Genomic DNA, 13,732 nt, shown 5'->3' on the forward strand with positions numbered 1-13,732 from the left:
AGCAAACAAGAGGATTCAAACAGATGTGCTACATGACTGAAGCTGCAGAGACGTGAACATCTGGTTCCTCAACAGTCTGGAGCAGCCAGAAGCCAAAGCTGGACTCATGAAGGCAGAACAGAAGAGCTTTTAAGTTCCAGAACAGATCTGGACAAGAAGCTTCTCTGGTGGTTGGAGACACAAAGCGTTTATTATTGTATTGGACTGATTTCTTCTCATTTAAAATCAGCTCTTCTGACTCAGAGTCAAACAGAAAGAGGTATTTGGTTGAAGCGCGTGTGTGTGTGCGTGTGTTGTGTGCGGGTGGTGGTTGTGTGTGTGTGTGTGTGTGTGTGTATTCCCAGGGCCTGGACAGGCTATCAGGCATCTATCCATGCTTTGTAACAATCAATATTTATAAAGCCCAGAGGATCTGTGGTATGGAGCATATAAACAAGCAATGGAGGAGACACACACACACACACACACAACAACCACAACACACACACACACACACACAGAAATATAAAGAAGGTTGTATAGAGGTGCAGAGTCAATATTTGTCAAAAACCCTCATGATGACATAACGAATATTGTAATTAGTGGGTGTAAAAGCGATTGATAGTGCTCACATCTCACTAAAGTGAAGATCAGCTAAATTTGAACAAGATCAATCATAATTCCAGCTCTCTTCTCACTGAATTCATGATGATCTGAAGCTATAAAATCGGTCATCTGCCGGGGTCACAGCAGGCTGGCTGACCTTTGACCCTGCACAGCAGGTGAGCTCCAGCTGCAGGTGAGGGCAGAGAAAATCCAAACCTGTAACAGTTGTGAACATCCAGCGGCCTCCTCCTCCACACGCTACAGCCCATAATTACCAGTAATAAACTCTCTTCAGTAATAACACAATGTTTGTGTAATTACCATCAAATCAAAGCCGTCCACAGTCGGTCATTTAGAGCTGCTAATGTGAGCCTGGTGTCATCAGAGCAGGTGGAAACAGGCGTGTAATTAACATGTCATAATCAATGTGGGGGAGTTTGACACCTTGTAATCACTGCGTGGAGATTAGCACTCATAGCCCCAGGACACACACACACACACACACACACACACACACACACACACACACACACACCACACACACACACAATCACTTAGAGATTGAGATTAACCAACCATCAACAAACACCCAAGATGCGCACACTGTGCACATAGGCCTGTGTGTGACTGCGCACGCGCGCACAACACACACACACACAACACAACACACACACACGTCCAGTTTAATATCATTTACATAATGAGAGAGCAGACACAGTAATAGCTTTTCCTTTCTTCTTATTATCATAATTTCACCCAGGGCAGCAAATGACAGACAGACAGACAGGCAGGCAGACAGGCAGGCAGACAGGCAGGCAGACAGGCAGGTAGGCAGACAGACAGACAGAACAGGCAGACAGACAGACAGGCAGGCAGACAGACAGACAGGCAGGCAGGCAGACAGACAGGCAGGCAGGCAGGCAGACAGACAGACAGACAGACAGACAGACAGACAGGCAGGCGGCAGACAGACAGACAGACAGACAGGACAGACAGACAGACAGACAGACAGGCAGGCAGGCAGACAGACAGACAGGCAGGCAGGCAGGCAGGCAGCAGGCAGGCAGGCAGACAGACAGACAGGACAGACAGGCAGGCAGGAGCAGGCAGGCAGGCAGGCGGCAGGGCAGACAGGGACAGACAGACAGACAGACAGCAGGCAGGCAGGCAGGCAGGCAGGCAGGCAGACAGGCAGACAGGCAGGCAGGCAGACAGGCAGACAGGCAGGACAGACAGACAGACAGACAGACAGGCAGGCAGACAGACAGGCTCCCGACCCTAACACCAGCCTCATTAACAGATAGACAGGTCACGTCCAACAACGACGGTCGTTTACGCTGCAGCGTCAAAATAAACATGATTTTATATTGGATCAAACCCCAAGAATGACGCCTCCTCACAGGCATCTGGCTGGACGCCCGTCTGAGGACACGTTAAACATTCATGACTGGGGCACGAGGGGGTTCGACTAAAGAGGTCTGGACTTCCTGTCCCCTGTCCTGAGTCCTGCTGTAAGTGGACACCAGTAAGAGACTCAGGTACCTTCTGGGATCGATGTTGACTGGGAGAGGACGAGGACGAGGACGGCGGTGGAAGACGCGTCTGCGGCGCCGCATTGATTGGTGACAAAAACAAGATAAAAAAAGACTGAATCAGTCATGAAAGAGGGATCCAGTGTTGGACGGAGGAAGAGAAGAAGGGACGCCTGACGGCTCCTTTCATTACGCCTTCTCCTTCAGGTCCATCTCAAGCTGAAGGGTGTGTGTTCGACACTGAGGCAGTCCACCAGGACCACCGGGACCACCAGGACCACCTGGACCACCAGGACAACCGGGACAACCAGGACCAACCGGGACCACCAGGACCACCAGGACCACCTGGACCACCAGGACCACCAGGACCACCAGGACCACCTGGACCACCAGGACCACCAGGACAACCAGGACCACCGGGACAACCAGGACCACCTGGACCACCAGGACCACCAGACCACCAGGACCACCTGGACCACCAGGACCACCGGGACCACCGGGACCACCGGGACCACCATGACCACCAGACCACCTGGACCACCATGACCACCCAGGACCACCAGGACCACCATGACAACCAGACCACCGGGGACAACCAGGACCACCTGGACCACCAGGACCACCTGGACCACCAGGACCACCGGGACAAACCGGGACCACCAGGACCACCTGGACCACCAGGACCACCGGACAACCAGGACCACCAGGACCACCTGGACCACCAGGACCACCATGACCACCAGGACCACCTGGACCACCAGGACCCACCAGGACAACCAGGACCACCGGGACAACCAGGACCACCTGGACCACCAGGACCACCAGACCACCAGGACCACCAGGACCACCTGACCACCAGGACCCCCTGGACAACAGGACCACCGGGGACAACAGGACCACCTGGACCACCAGGACCCCAGGACCACCAGGACCACCTGGACCCACCGGGACCTACCGGGACCACCGTGACCACCAGGACCACCAGGACCACCTGGACCACCAGGACCACCAGGACCACCAGGACCACCAGGACAACCAGGACCACGGGACAACCAGGACCACTGGACCACCAGGACCACCTTGACCACCAGGACCACCGGGACAACCGGACCACCAGGACCACCTGGACCACCAGGACCACCGGGACAACCAGGACCACCAGGACCACCTGGACCACCAGGACCACCAGGACCACCAGACCACCTGGACCACCAGACCACCAGACAACCAGGACCACGGGACAACCAGGACCACCTGGACCCACCAGGACCACCTGGACCCCAGGACCACCAGGACCACCAGGACCACCAGGACCACCTGGACCATTAGGTCAACCCCTCCTCCGCTCACTCTCACTGATGATGAAAGTTGAACTGTGTTTCATCCCAACTCCTCATGACATTGGTTCCATCCCATCAGTCCTCCAGGCCCCCCCCTCCTCCTCATGAATTCCCCTCCCCTCCCCACCTCCCCTCCCCCACCCCCTCCTCCTCTCCCCCCATCTTCCCCCTCCTCTCATGAATTCCTCCTCCCCCTCTTCCTCCCTTCCTCCCCCCTCCTCCTCCTCCCCCCCTCCTCCTCCTCCCCCCCCTCCTCCTCCTCCCCACCCTCCTCCCCCCCCTCCTCGTCCCCCTCCTCCACCCCCTCCTCCTCTTCCCTCTCTCCTCCTCTCTTCCCCCTCCTCCCCCCACTCCTCCCCCCTCCTCCTCTTCCCCCTTCTCCTCCTCTTCCTCTCCCCTCCTCCTCCACCCCCGCTCCTCCCCCTCCTCCCCCCCGCCTCCTCCCCCCCTCCTCCTCTTCCCCCTTCTCCTCCTCTTCCTCTCCTCCGCCTCTTCCCCCTCCTCCCCCCCTCCTCCCCCCTCCTCCTCTTCCCCCTTCTCCTCCTCTCCCTCTCCTCCTCCTCTCCCCCCCCCCCGCTCCTCCCCCCTCCTCCCCCCCCCGTGCATTTTGCTAAAACATTGCCTGATGAATCATTGATGTTGCTGTTGAGGTTTCAGTGGCTCAGCGGCAGCCGGATGTAAATAAGTGAGGACGATGAGCTGCAGCCAGCTGATATTCAGCCCTGGCCTGAAACATTGATGAGGGGTGTGTGAGTGTGTGTGTGTGTGTGTGTGAGTGTGTGTGTGTGTGTGTGTGTGTGAGTGTGTGTGTGAGTGTGTGGTGTGTGGTGTGAGTGTGTGAGTGTGTGAGTGTGTGTGTGAAGGCTATTTAAGATGGCCAGATATGACAGTTGTTTACAACTCAATCCAGACAAGAACTCGGGGGGGCAATGATGGATGGAGTGATGTAGGGATGGAGGGGTGGTGGGGTTGGGAGGGTGGAGGGGTGGAGGGGTTGGCGGAGACGGACACAGGAAGTGTAACATTAAAACATTCAGTCATAAAGGAAAGCGGATAACAACATTGTAATAACAACATTGAGGTGAACACACTGACCAGCAGGAACGAGTGCTCGTGGGTCACATGACCAGTGCTACACCTGAGTGAGCCGCTCCACAGGTAAGCTGCTGGCCAGGACCCCAACCCCCCCCCCCCCCTCCGTCCCATGAGTGGGCCAGGCCAGCACCATCTGTCCCCACACTCCTCTCTGGCCCGGGGGTGTCCCTATTGACCCGGGATGGACAACTGGCAGAACACGTTAATGGACCTGGAGGACCGACGAGACCAAACATCCTGGATTAATGAGCCCCAACCGGACCCAGCGGACCAGTGGACCAGCGGACCAGCGGACCCAGCGGACCAGCACACAAACCCAGTGGACCCATTGGACCCAGCGGACCAGCGGACCAGCGGACCAGCGGACCCAGTGGACCCAGCGGCCCAGCGGACCAGCGACCCAGCGGACCCAGCGGGCCTAGCGGACCAGCGCCCAGCAGACCAGCGGACCCAGCGGACCACGGACCAGCGGACCAGCGGACCAGCGGACCCGGCGTCAGCGCCATCTTCACCCCCCCGACACCAACATCCACGCTGCCGCCGCTCTGACGTCTCCGGGGTGAAACTACCTCCTGTTTCAAATGGAGGTTTGTCCTGCTGTTCACACACACACACACACACACCACACCCACACACCACTCACACACACACACACCACACTCTCACACACACACAAACTCACACACACTCACCTCACTCACACACACTCACACACACACTCACACACACACACACACACACACCACCCACCACTCAAACTCACACCTCCTCACTCACTCACTCACCAACCCACACACCACACACCACTCACACCCCACACTCACCTCACACTCCTCCCTCACCCACACACTCCCACACCACCCCCCTCCCACCCCCACAACACCACCTCACACACACAGCACCATAACCAATCACTGGTCCACATCTTTGAAGCACTCTCCAGGCCTCTTAGTGGCTCCGCCCACTCTGCGGTGGGCGCCATTAATGCCGTCATTAAGTCCTGGATACATCAGCGGTCAGACCTGATGGATTATGTATCAGCTGAGGTCGGCGTGCTGAACTGTGCTGGGCTGGACTCTGACCACATGATGGGATGGCCACAGAAAGAGGCTACGCAGCGCCGCCAGTTAAGATGATGGATAAATGACACACACACACTCACACACTCACACACAGTCACACACACACACACACACACACACACACAGATACACACACACAAACACACACTCTCACACACAGATACACTCACACACACACACACACACACACACACACACACACACTCTCACACACAGATACACTCACACACAGATACACACACACACACACACACACACACACATACACCCACCAACACACAGTCACACCACACCAGATACACCACACACTCACACCACCCACTCTCACACACATATCCTCACACCATACACCACCCACACCCACCCCCCCCACCCACACCCACCCCCCACCCACCCCACACACTCTCCTCACACTCCCCCACTCACACCACACACACTCTCAGACACCACACACACCACAGAGTGGAGGCCCATTATCTGTTAACCACAGGAAACAACAGCACCTTAAGGTTAAAAAACCAAACTCTCTGAATCACATTAGTTGTTCACCACAGAAGCTCTTCAGACGGCTCTTTTACACTTAACCACTGTTCCTCCAGCACAACACAGCACTCAACCACAGATTGTGTGTGTGTGTGTGTGTGTGTGTGTGTGTGTGTGTGTGTGGGTGTAATATGACACCTTAATGAAAGGAAGAGTGCAGTGAAGGAGACAGAAGCAGGAGAGACAAGAGGAGAACAATACTGATGAGGGGGGGAAACAGGAAGTCCACGTGTGCACATGGGGGCCATCAGGACAGGTAGAGTCCCTCCCCCATCAGGACAGGTAGAGGCCCTCCCCATCAGGACAGGTAGAGTCCAGAACAGGGAGGAGGGAGGAGAGAGGGAGGAAGGGAGGGAAGAGGGAGGAGAGAGGGAGGAAGGGAGGGAGGAAGGGAGGGAGGCAGAGGGGTGAGAGAGGAGGGAGGTAGGTGTTGGGGCCGTACATCTTGATCAACTGATGACTGATCATATCAGCGGCGGCCATCTTTCACCAGCAGCCGTCTGACGACACCACATGACCCCCGAACACACACGTGCATCCATTTCCCCCGACGTTCCCTGAGGCTGGAGCATCAATAACACACGGCCTGGCCAGGGGCCACACCAACACACACACACCAACACACACACACACACCCACGCGCGCGCGCACACAACACACAACACCCCACACACACCCACCACACATCACACACACACAGGCGGTCAGCCTAACAGAGGAACAAAAGGCCTCAGAATGTGTCTGTGCACCCCCAGGCTGAGGTCACCCCCCCCCCCCCCCCCCGCCCCGCCACACCCACACACACACACACAACACACACACACACACACACACCACACACACACACACACACAGGAAATCGGGCTTTTGGGTGAATTAATAGGAAAGATCAGTTTTGCTGAAGCAGAGATGCAGCCGAAGCACCTGAATGTGAGCGTTTCCAGTTATTAACATCATCGTGACGGCTTATTGTTGTTATTACATTGTTGTTATTACATTGTTGTTATTACATTGTTGTATTGTGTTATTACCACATTACTCATCAGGGGAGCAGCTGGACCAGGAACCAGCTGAGCACCTCTCCTCCTCCTCTGGGTGGAGAACCTCAAGCTTTTCCATTCCCAGTCCGGCTGTGTGTCGCTCTGGTACCACTGGTGTGGGGGGGGGGGGGGGTGGTCCAGGTCCAGGTCCAGGTCCAGGTCCAGTCAGCTGGTCCTCAGAGAACCAGGAGCAGGTCTCTGGAGTCCTCGGCTCTGCTTCTGAAACGGACTCTTTAGTTTTTCCTCTTCATGTTAAATACTCAGGATCAAACACTCATTAACACTCAGACAAGCCTGAGGTCGGACTGCTGGCTGGACTGCACACACACACACACCCACACACACACACACACACGCAGCCGCAACGCACGCACGCACGCACGCAGACGCACGCACGCATCACACGTGCATACACACACACACGCACACACACGTGCATACACACACACACGTGCATACACACACACGTGCACAACACACAACGTGCAAACACACAACACGTGCATACACACACACGTGCATACACACACACGCACACACACACACTGTAATTATTACCATTACCATGCCTGCAGTGTCTCATACATTTAAACTGTGTACTTTTCTTATTTAATTAACTAAAATAACCATCAATGACGTTTAAACCAGTTCAACATTTTCCTCATGGTAAGAGGGAGGAGAGGGAGGGGAGGGAGGGGAGGACGAGGGAGGAAGGCAGGGAAGGGACAGGGAGGGACGGAGGGGGAGAGAGGGAAGGAGAGGAAGGGAGGGGAGAGAGGGCGAGGAGGAGCGGAGGACAGGAGGGAGGGAGGGTCAGGGGGGAGAGCAGGGGAGGGAGGGGAATGAGAGGATGGAAGGAGGGAGGGGAGGGAGGGGATTGAGGGGGAGGAGCGGAGAGAGGAGGGATGGGTGAGAGAGGGTGAGAGAGGGGAGGGAGGGGAGGGAGGAGAGGAGAGGAGAGGAGAGAGGACAGAGAGGAGGGAGGGAGAGGGGGAGAGAGGAGGGGAGGGAGAGAGAGGGGGGGAGAGAGGGGAGGGAGGGAGGGAGAGGGGAGAGAGGAGGGAGGGAAGAGAGGGAGAAGGGGAGAGAGAGGAGGGGAGGGAGGGAGAGAGGACGGAGGGAGGAGAGAGAGAGGAGGGAGAGGAGAGGAGGGAGGGGAGAGGGAGGGGAGGAGAGAGAGGAGGCAGGAAGGGAGGGGAGAGAGAGAGAGAGGAGGGGAGAGAGAGGGAGAGGTTGGCTGTATGTGTGTGTTAATAATTAGCAGGCAGTAAAGCAGCTGTGTTAATTGCATTTTGGACCCTGCCTGGGGAGGGGAGGGGGGGGGAGAGAGAGAGAGGGGGGGGGGGGAGAGAGAGAGGGGAGGGGGGGGGGGGGCATACACAGTCTCTCTGCACTTGTTCCTGAAATAGAGAATTCCCATATATTGGGGGATATAAAATGGAGCAAAGAGCCCTCAGGAGCTGAAACACACACACGCACACACACACACCGCGCACACACGCACACACAGACACACACACACACAGACACACACACACACACACAGACACACACACACAGCCCCTGGGAGGACAGCGCTAACCTTAATTAGCCTAACACTGTGGTGAAATTGATTGAAATGCAGAACATCAATTATTAAGCCTAACAGTTTCCTTAACCCCACACACACCTCACACACACCCCACACACACCCCACACACACCCCACCATGTAGAACATGTGGGGGGGGGGGGGGGGGGAGTTCAGGTGTGTGTGTTGAGACATTGATGAGTCGTCTCACATGTTTCCTTTGATGTTTGAGGGACAGTGAGGAGGACCATGATGAAGCTAACCACAAGCTTCAACAGGTAAACTCACCTGTGATCACTGTCTGCATTCATAGGTTGAAAGCTGACCTTTGACCTCTGTTAGCTGGAGCTCCCTTAACAACCGCCACGCTTGTCCAGCGACCTTTTGACCTCCCCTGAGTGCAGGTCACAAACTCAGAGCGTGACATCAGCAGAACCACCATCATGGCCTGTGGTTCCTCAGGACATCAGCGCCACCTGGGGGCCTGGAGGACAGGTGTGCTCTCACCTCTGGTCCAGCCTCTACAGGTGAGATGATCAGAGCGTGAGGTCGTCGCGGCAGGAGCCCCCGGAGCCCCGGAGCCCCCGGAGCCCCAGCGGCCCCGGCCGACGGCGTCTGCCCCACCGCCGCCGCCACCCAGCGAGTGAGTGGAAACTCATTTCAGGCCAATTACCCGGGGGGGGGGGGGCTCCCTTCTCTCTTCGCTCTCTCGTTTCTTCACTCCTCGTGCTCCAGTTACCACATCAAGGGAGCCGTGCACGGCTGGTCAGCCAGCACGCGCACGCACACACACACACACACACACACACACACACACACACACACACGCACACACACACACACAGAGGACACCTACACTCCAAGCAGCCACAGGTACAAAGACCTTGAGAAGGCTCTTTGTGCTCCTGGGGTCGGCCCCGGGTCGGGGCACAGGCCTAATTAGCCGACATGACTTATACATGATGAGGCCTCGGCAGCTCCTGAGCTCTCCATACGTGTTCCATGTTCACAGAGGGAAACGGCGTTTGTACAGGTCGGCGACACGGACGTGCAGACGGGTCGACAACAGAGGGGTCGGCGAGGTGACGTGTAAGGAAGCATGGGAGGAACCTTAGCCGCCGGGCTCAGGTTCCAGCGGGGTTCCAGGTGTTCGAGGCGCTCCAGTGGTTGGTTGTTGTCCTCAGAATAAAGAGGCGTTCCACCCCGAGGAGCTCGCCAAGTGCTCCTGCTTGAAGCTTCAGTCTTTTCTCCTCATACATTAAATCCCCGACTCTCCTGAAAGCAGGAATCCAGACGTTCTTCAGACGTTGAAACCAACAGGAGCATTTTCCACCAGAGCGTGTGGTGACAGCGGCCAGCCCATAATGCACACGTGTCCGTCAGCCACGCTTCCTGGAGGCTTGGCCGTCTCCTGCTCAGGAGGAGATCCAAGGTCACGCCTTAAAGATGGAGGCCGAGCGGCGAGAAGAGCCGCTGCACGCCGCCGCTGCACGAGGCTGAGATACAGACACCGTGACCCTTCGGGTCGACGACCTCCACGGCTTTTTAAACTTTGAGAAGCACCGATGATTCCAAATATTCCGTGACTGACGTTAATGTTTCTTTGAACGGCCGAGTTGATGAATAATTATTCTCGTGATTGCATCGATTACTTCTCTATATTCAGATTTACAAGACTGAAGATCGTCGGTTTCCTGACGTCAACAATAACTGAAAAAGTGCAGAAACAGGAAGCTGATGAGGCCCATAGCTGAGCGTCTAGCTCCCCCTGCCGGCCGACGCGGGGGTATTACAGCACGGGCGGTAAAACAAGGACTTTTAGTTTGTTTCAATACAAATTAAGCTGATTTATCAATTCATAGATCATGTTTAAAATAAAAATGCTTGAACTTCCATAACGCAATTTAATATTGTGCCACATCTTAAAATTAGAGTTAATTCGCTAAAGAAATATTAACGTTTATTTTTCTTATAGAGTACGAATATAATAAATGATGTATAGAAACTTTTAGACTGCATATGTAGACATCATATGCTTTATGATGTCTACATATGCAGTCTCCACTGTTACTGAACAACTTGGGTTTCTTTGTTAGCTTATTGCTAATAAAAAAAGCTACACCGAATTTCCCCGAATAATAGAAACGGTAGTTTGAACGCATTTCTTCTTACCTCGAGTATATTTACAGCATTAAACAGCCGGAAGTGTTGCTGCTCTCCAGGTTCTCTTCTGGCGTCTGTCCGAATCATCAAAACAACATTTTCACAAGTTTTCTGCTAATTAGCCACTTCTTCCAGACAAGCCACGCCCCTTACAGTTGGCGCCCCCTGGCCACGCCCCCGTGCTCGTTAGGGCCCCACCGTGAGATGACTGATGAGCACGTGCGGGATTTGCTCAGGAAGACAAACAGCATTTAGGGAGTTTATTCCAAACAGCTTTATTAGTGAACACCTCAGAAGTGTCTGATTAAGCAGAGCAGTGAAGATCAAAGGAAGGTGACAGGAAATCAAAGTACAACTATACAGGATGGTCACGCCTGACGCGGCGCTCCACCGTCTCCAGAACGCCAGCCTCTCCGGAGACAGGTGCATTCTGGGCATTTACAATTGTCATCACAATAGGAAGAGAGCCTCCAACCCACCTGCTCTGCCCGTCCAACAGGGACCTGCTGGGGGACGTCCCGCTGTTACCAGGGCAACGAGCACGACCGGGGACATTTCTTCACAGGGAGCCGAGCGCTCCCAACATTAACCTCAGTGCATAGAACATTCAGCCTGACCGCCGCAGCGTCCAGCAGCGGGACAGATGGGGGGGGCGAGACAGGCGGGGGGACGAGACAGGCGTCCACCAGCGGGACAGACGGGGGGGACGAGACAGGCGGGGGGACGAGACAGGCGTCCACCAGCGGGACAGACGGGGGGGCGAGACAGGCGTCCATCAGCGGGACAGACGGGGGGACGAGACAGGCGTCCACCAGCGGGACAGACGGGGGGGCAAGACAGGCGGGGGACGAGACAGGCGTCCACCAGCGGGACAGACGGGGGGGGGGGGGCGAGGACAGGCGTCCATCAGCGGGACAGACGGGGGGACGAGACAGGCGTCCACCAGCGGGACAGACGGGGGGACGAGACAGACGGGGGGGCGAGACAGGCGTCCACCAGCGGGACAGAGGGGGGACGAGACAGGCGGGGGGACGAGACAGGGGGGGGACGAGACAGGCGTCCATCAGCGGGACAGACGGGGGGACGAGACAGGCGTCCATCAGCGGGACAGACGGGGGGACGAGACAGACGGGGGGACGAGACAGGCGGGGGGACGAGACAGGCGTCCATCAGCGGGACAGACGGGGGGACGAGACAGGCGTCCATCAGCGGGACAGACGGGGGGACGAGACAGGCGGGGGGACGAGACAGGCGGGGGGACGAGACAGGCGTCCATCAGCGGGACAGACGGGGGGACGAGACAGACGGGGGGGCGAGACACGCGTCCACCAGCGGGACAGACGGGGGGACGAGACAGGCGTCCCTGCATCAGCTGGTTTCAGATCAAAGGACGAGGACAGACAAAGCATCAAAGAGTCTCCGTATGGTCCAAGACCTCGAAGACATCAGGACATCCTGTCCCAACGCCACATCCCCAGAACACCCCCCCAGCTGATCCAGAACACCCCCAGCTGATCCAGAACCCCCCAGCTGATCCAGAACCCCCCCCCTCCCCAGCTGATCCAGAACCCCCCCCCTCCCCAGCTGATTCTTTCTGAGGCCCCTGAATCAAGGCTCCTCCCAGATCCCGGTCCACATGTGGTCCTTTGCTCCAGCGGTTCCCCACCGGTGATTCTTGGTTTGTTCAGAAGTGTCAAATTAAAATGATTTTGATGCTAATTGATGCTAATTGACGGGGGAGTCGGGGAGCCGCTGGAGACGCCAATGCCCCCAACACGAGAGCATACGGCTGAAGACCTTCGGGTCTGCCGGCCCTGGGCTCCACGTCAGAACACGGTGGAAGACGGCAGATTTCGGCGGAACTGTCCCTTCAGGAGTTTCCATGGCGATCAGCACTGGTTGGAGAAGCGGATGTTCAACGGTTCGAGTCCATCAGGAGGAGGGAGGAGCGACGCTAGCTCAGGAGCATCAGACGGGATCGTGGAGCGCTAAAAAAGGGTGGGACTCTAACGAGGAAGAAAGCTTGAACAATTTTAAATATATCATGTAGAAAAAAATACAAAAGGTTAAAAGAAAAGAAGCCGTTGTCGCTTTAAAGCTTCAGACACTTTTGGGTTGAGAATATTTGGACCGCCGTCGGTTTCAGCTGCCTTTAATCGCGCGGGGCGCCTCAGGAATACGCCGATCTGACAATGGAAGCAAAGACTGTCCACTTTAATGTCCAGGATCTCCTCGCTCGGCTCAACATTCCTGTCTGTACACTTCAAAGCTTATCTGGATCTGACATCAAAGGCAACGTTCTCTTAAGTATCACGGGTGCTTAATTTGGGGCAGTGCAAGTTCAGCATGGAAGCCATTTCTACCGCCGTCCCCCCGGAGGAGCTGGTCTCCATCGGTGGAGGAGGGGGCGTGGCCAAAGCCCTCCAGCCCGACGCAGCTTTGCTGATGCTTTATTCTCGGGGGAACGTTGACGTGAGGCTCCTTCATGAGGAAACGGCGCCGAAACATTAAGATGAGCGCTGGTTTGCTCGTCTGTGGATGAGCCGCCCTCAGACACCAGCGCCGCCGCGGCAGCAGGACGCTTCAGACCAGCTGCTGGACGCCATGGCGCCGCCACAGAACGTCCGTCTGCAGACATGGAGCTGGCACGCCGTCCTGAGGCTCATGACAGTCTCACGTTAGCGTGCCGCGGCTAAACCTTAGCACGACACCCTGGTTTTGGAGCAGGCAGCACCGGGACTCCTGTCCACCAGGGGGAGCTCTGAGCTCACGTCTGGGGAACC

The sequence above is a fragment of the Takifugu flavidus genome, chromosome 20, assembly GCF_003711565.1.
Source record: "Takifugu flavidus isolate HTHZ2018 chromosome 20, ASM371156v2, whole genome shotgun sequence".
In the NCBI taxonomy this organism is placed as follows: domain Eukaryota; kingdom Metazoa; phylum Chordata; class Actinopteri; order Tetraodontiformes; family Tetraodontidae; genus Takifugu; species Takifugu flavidus.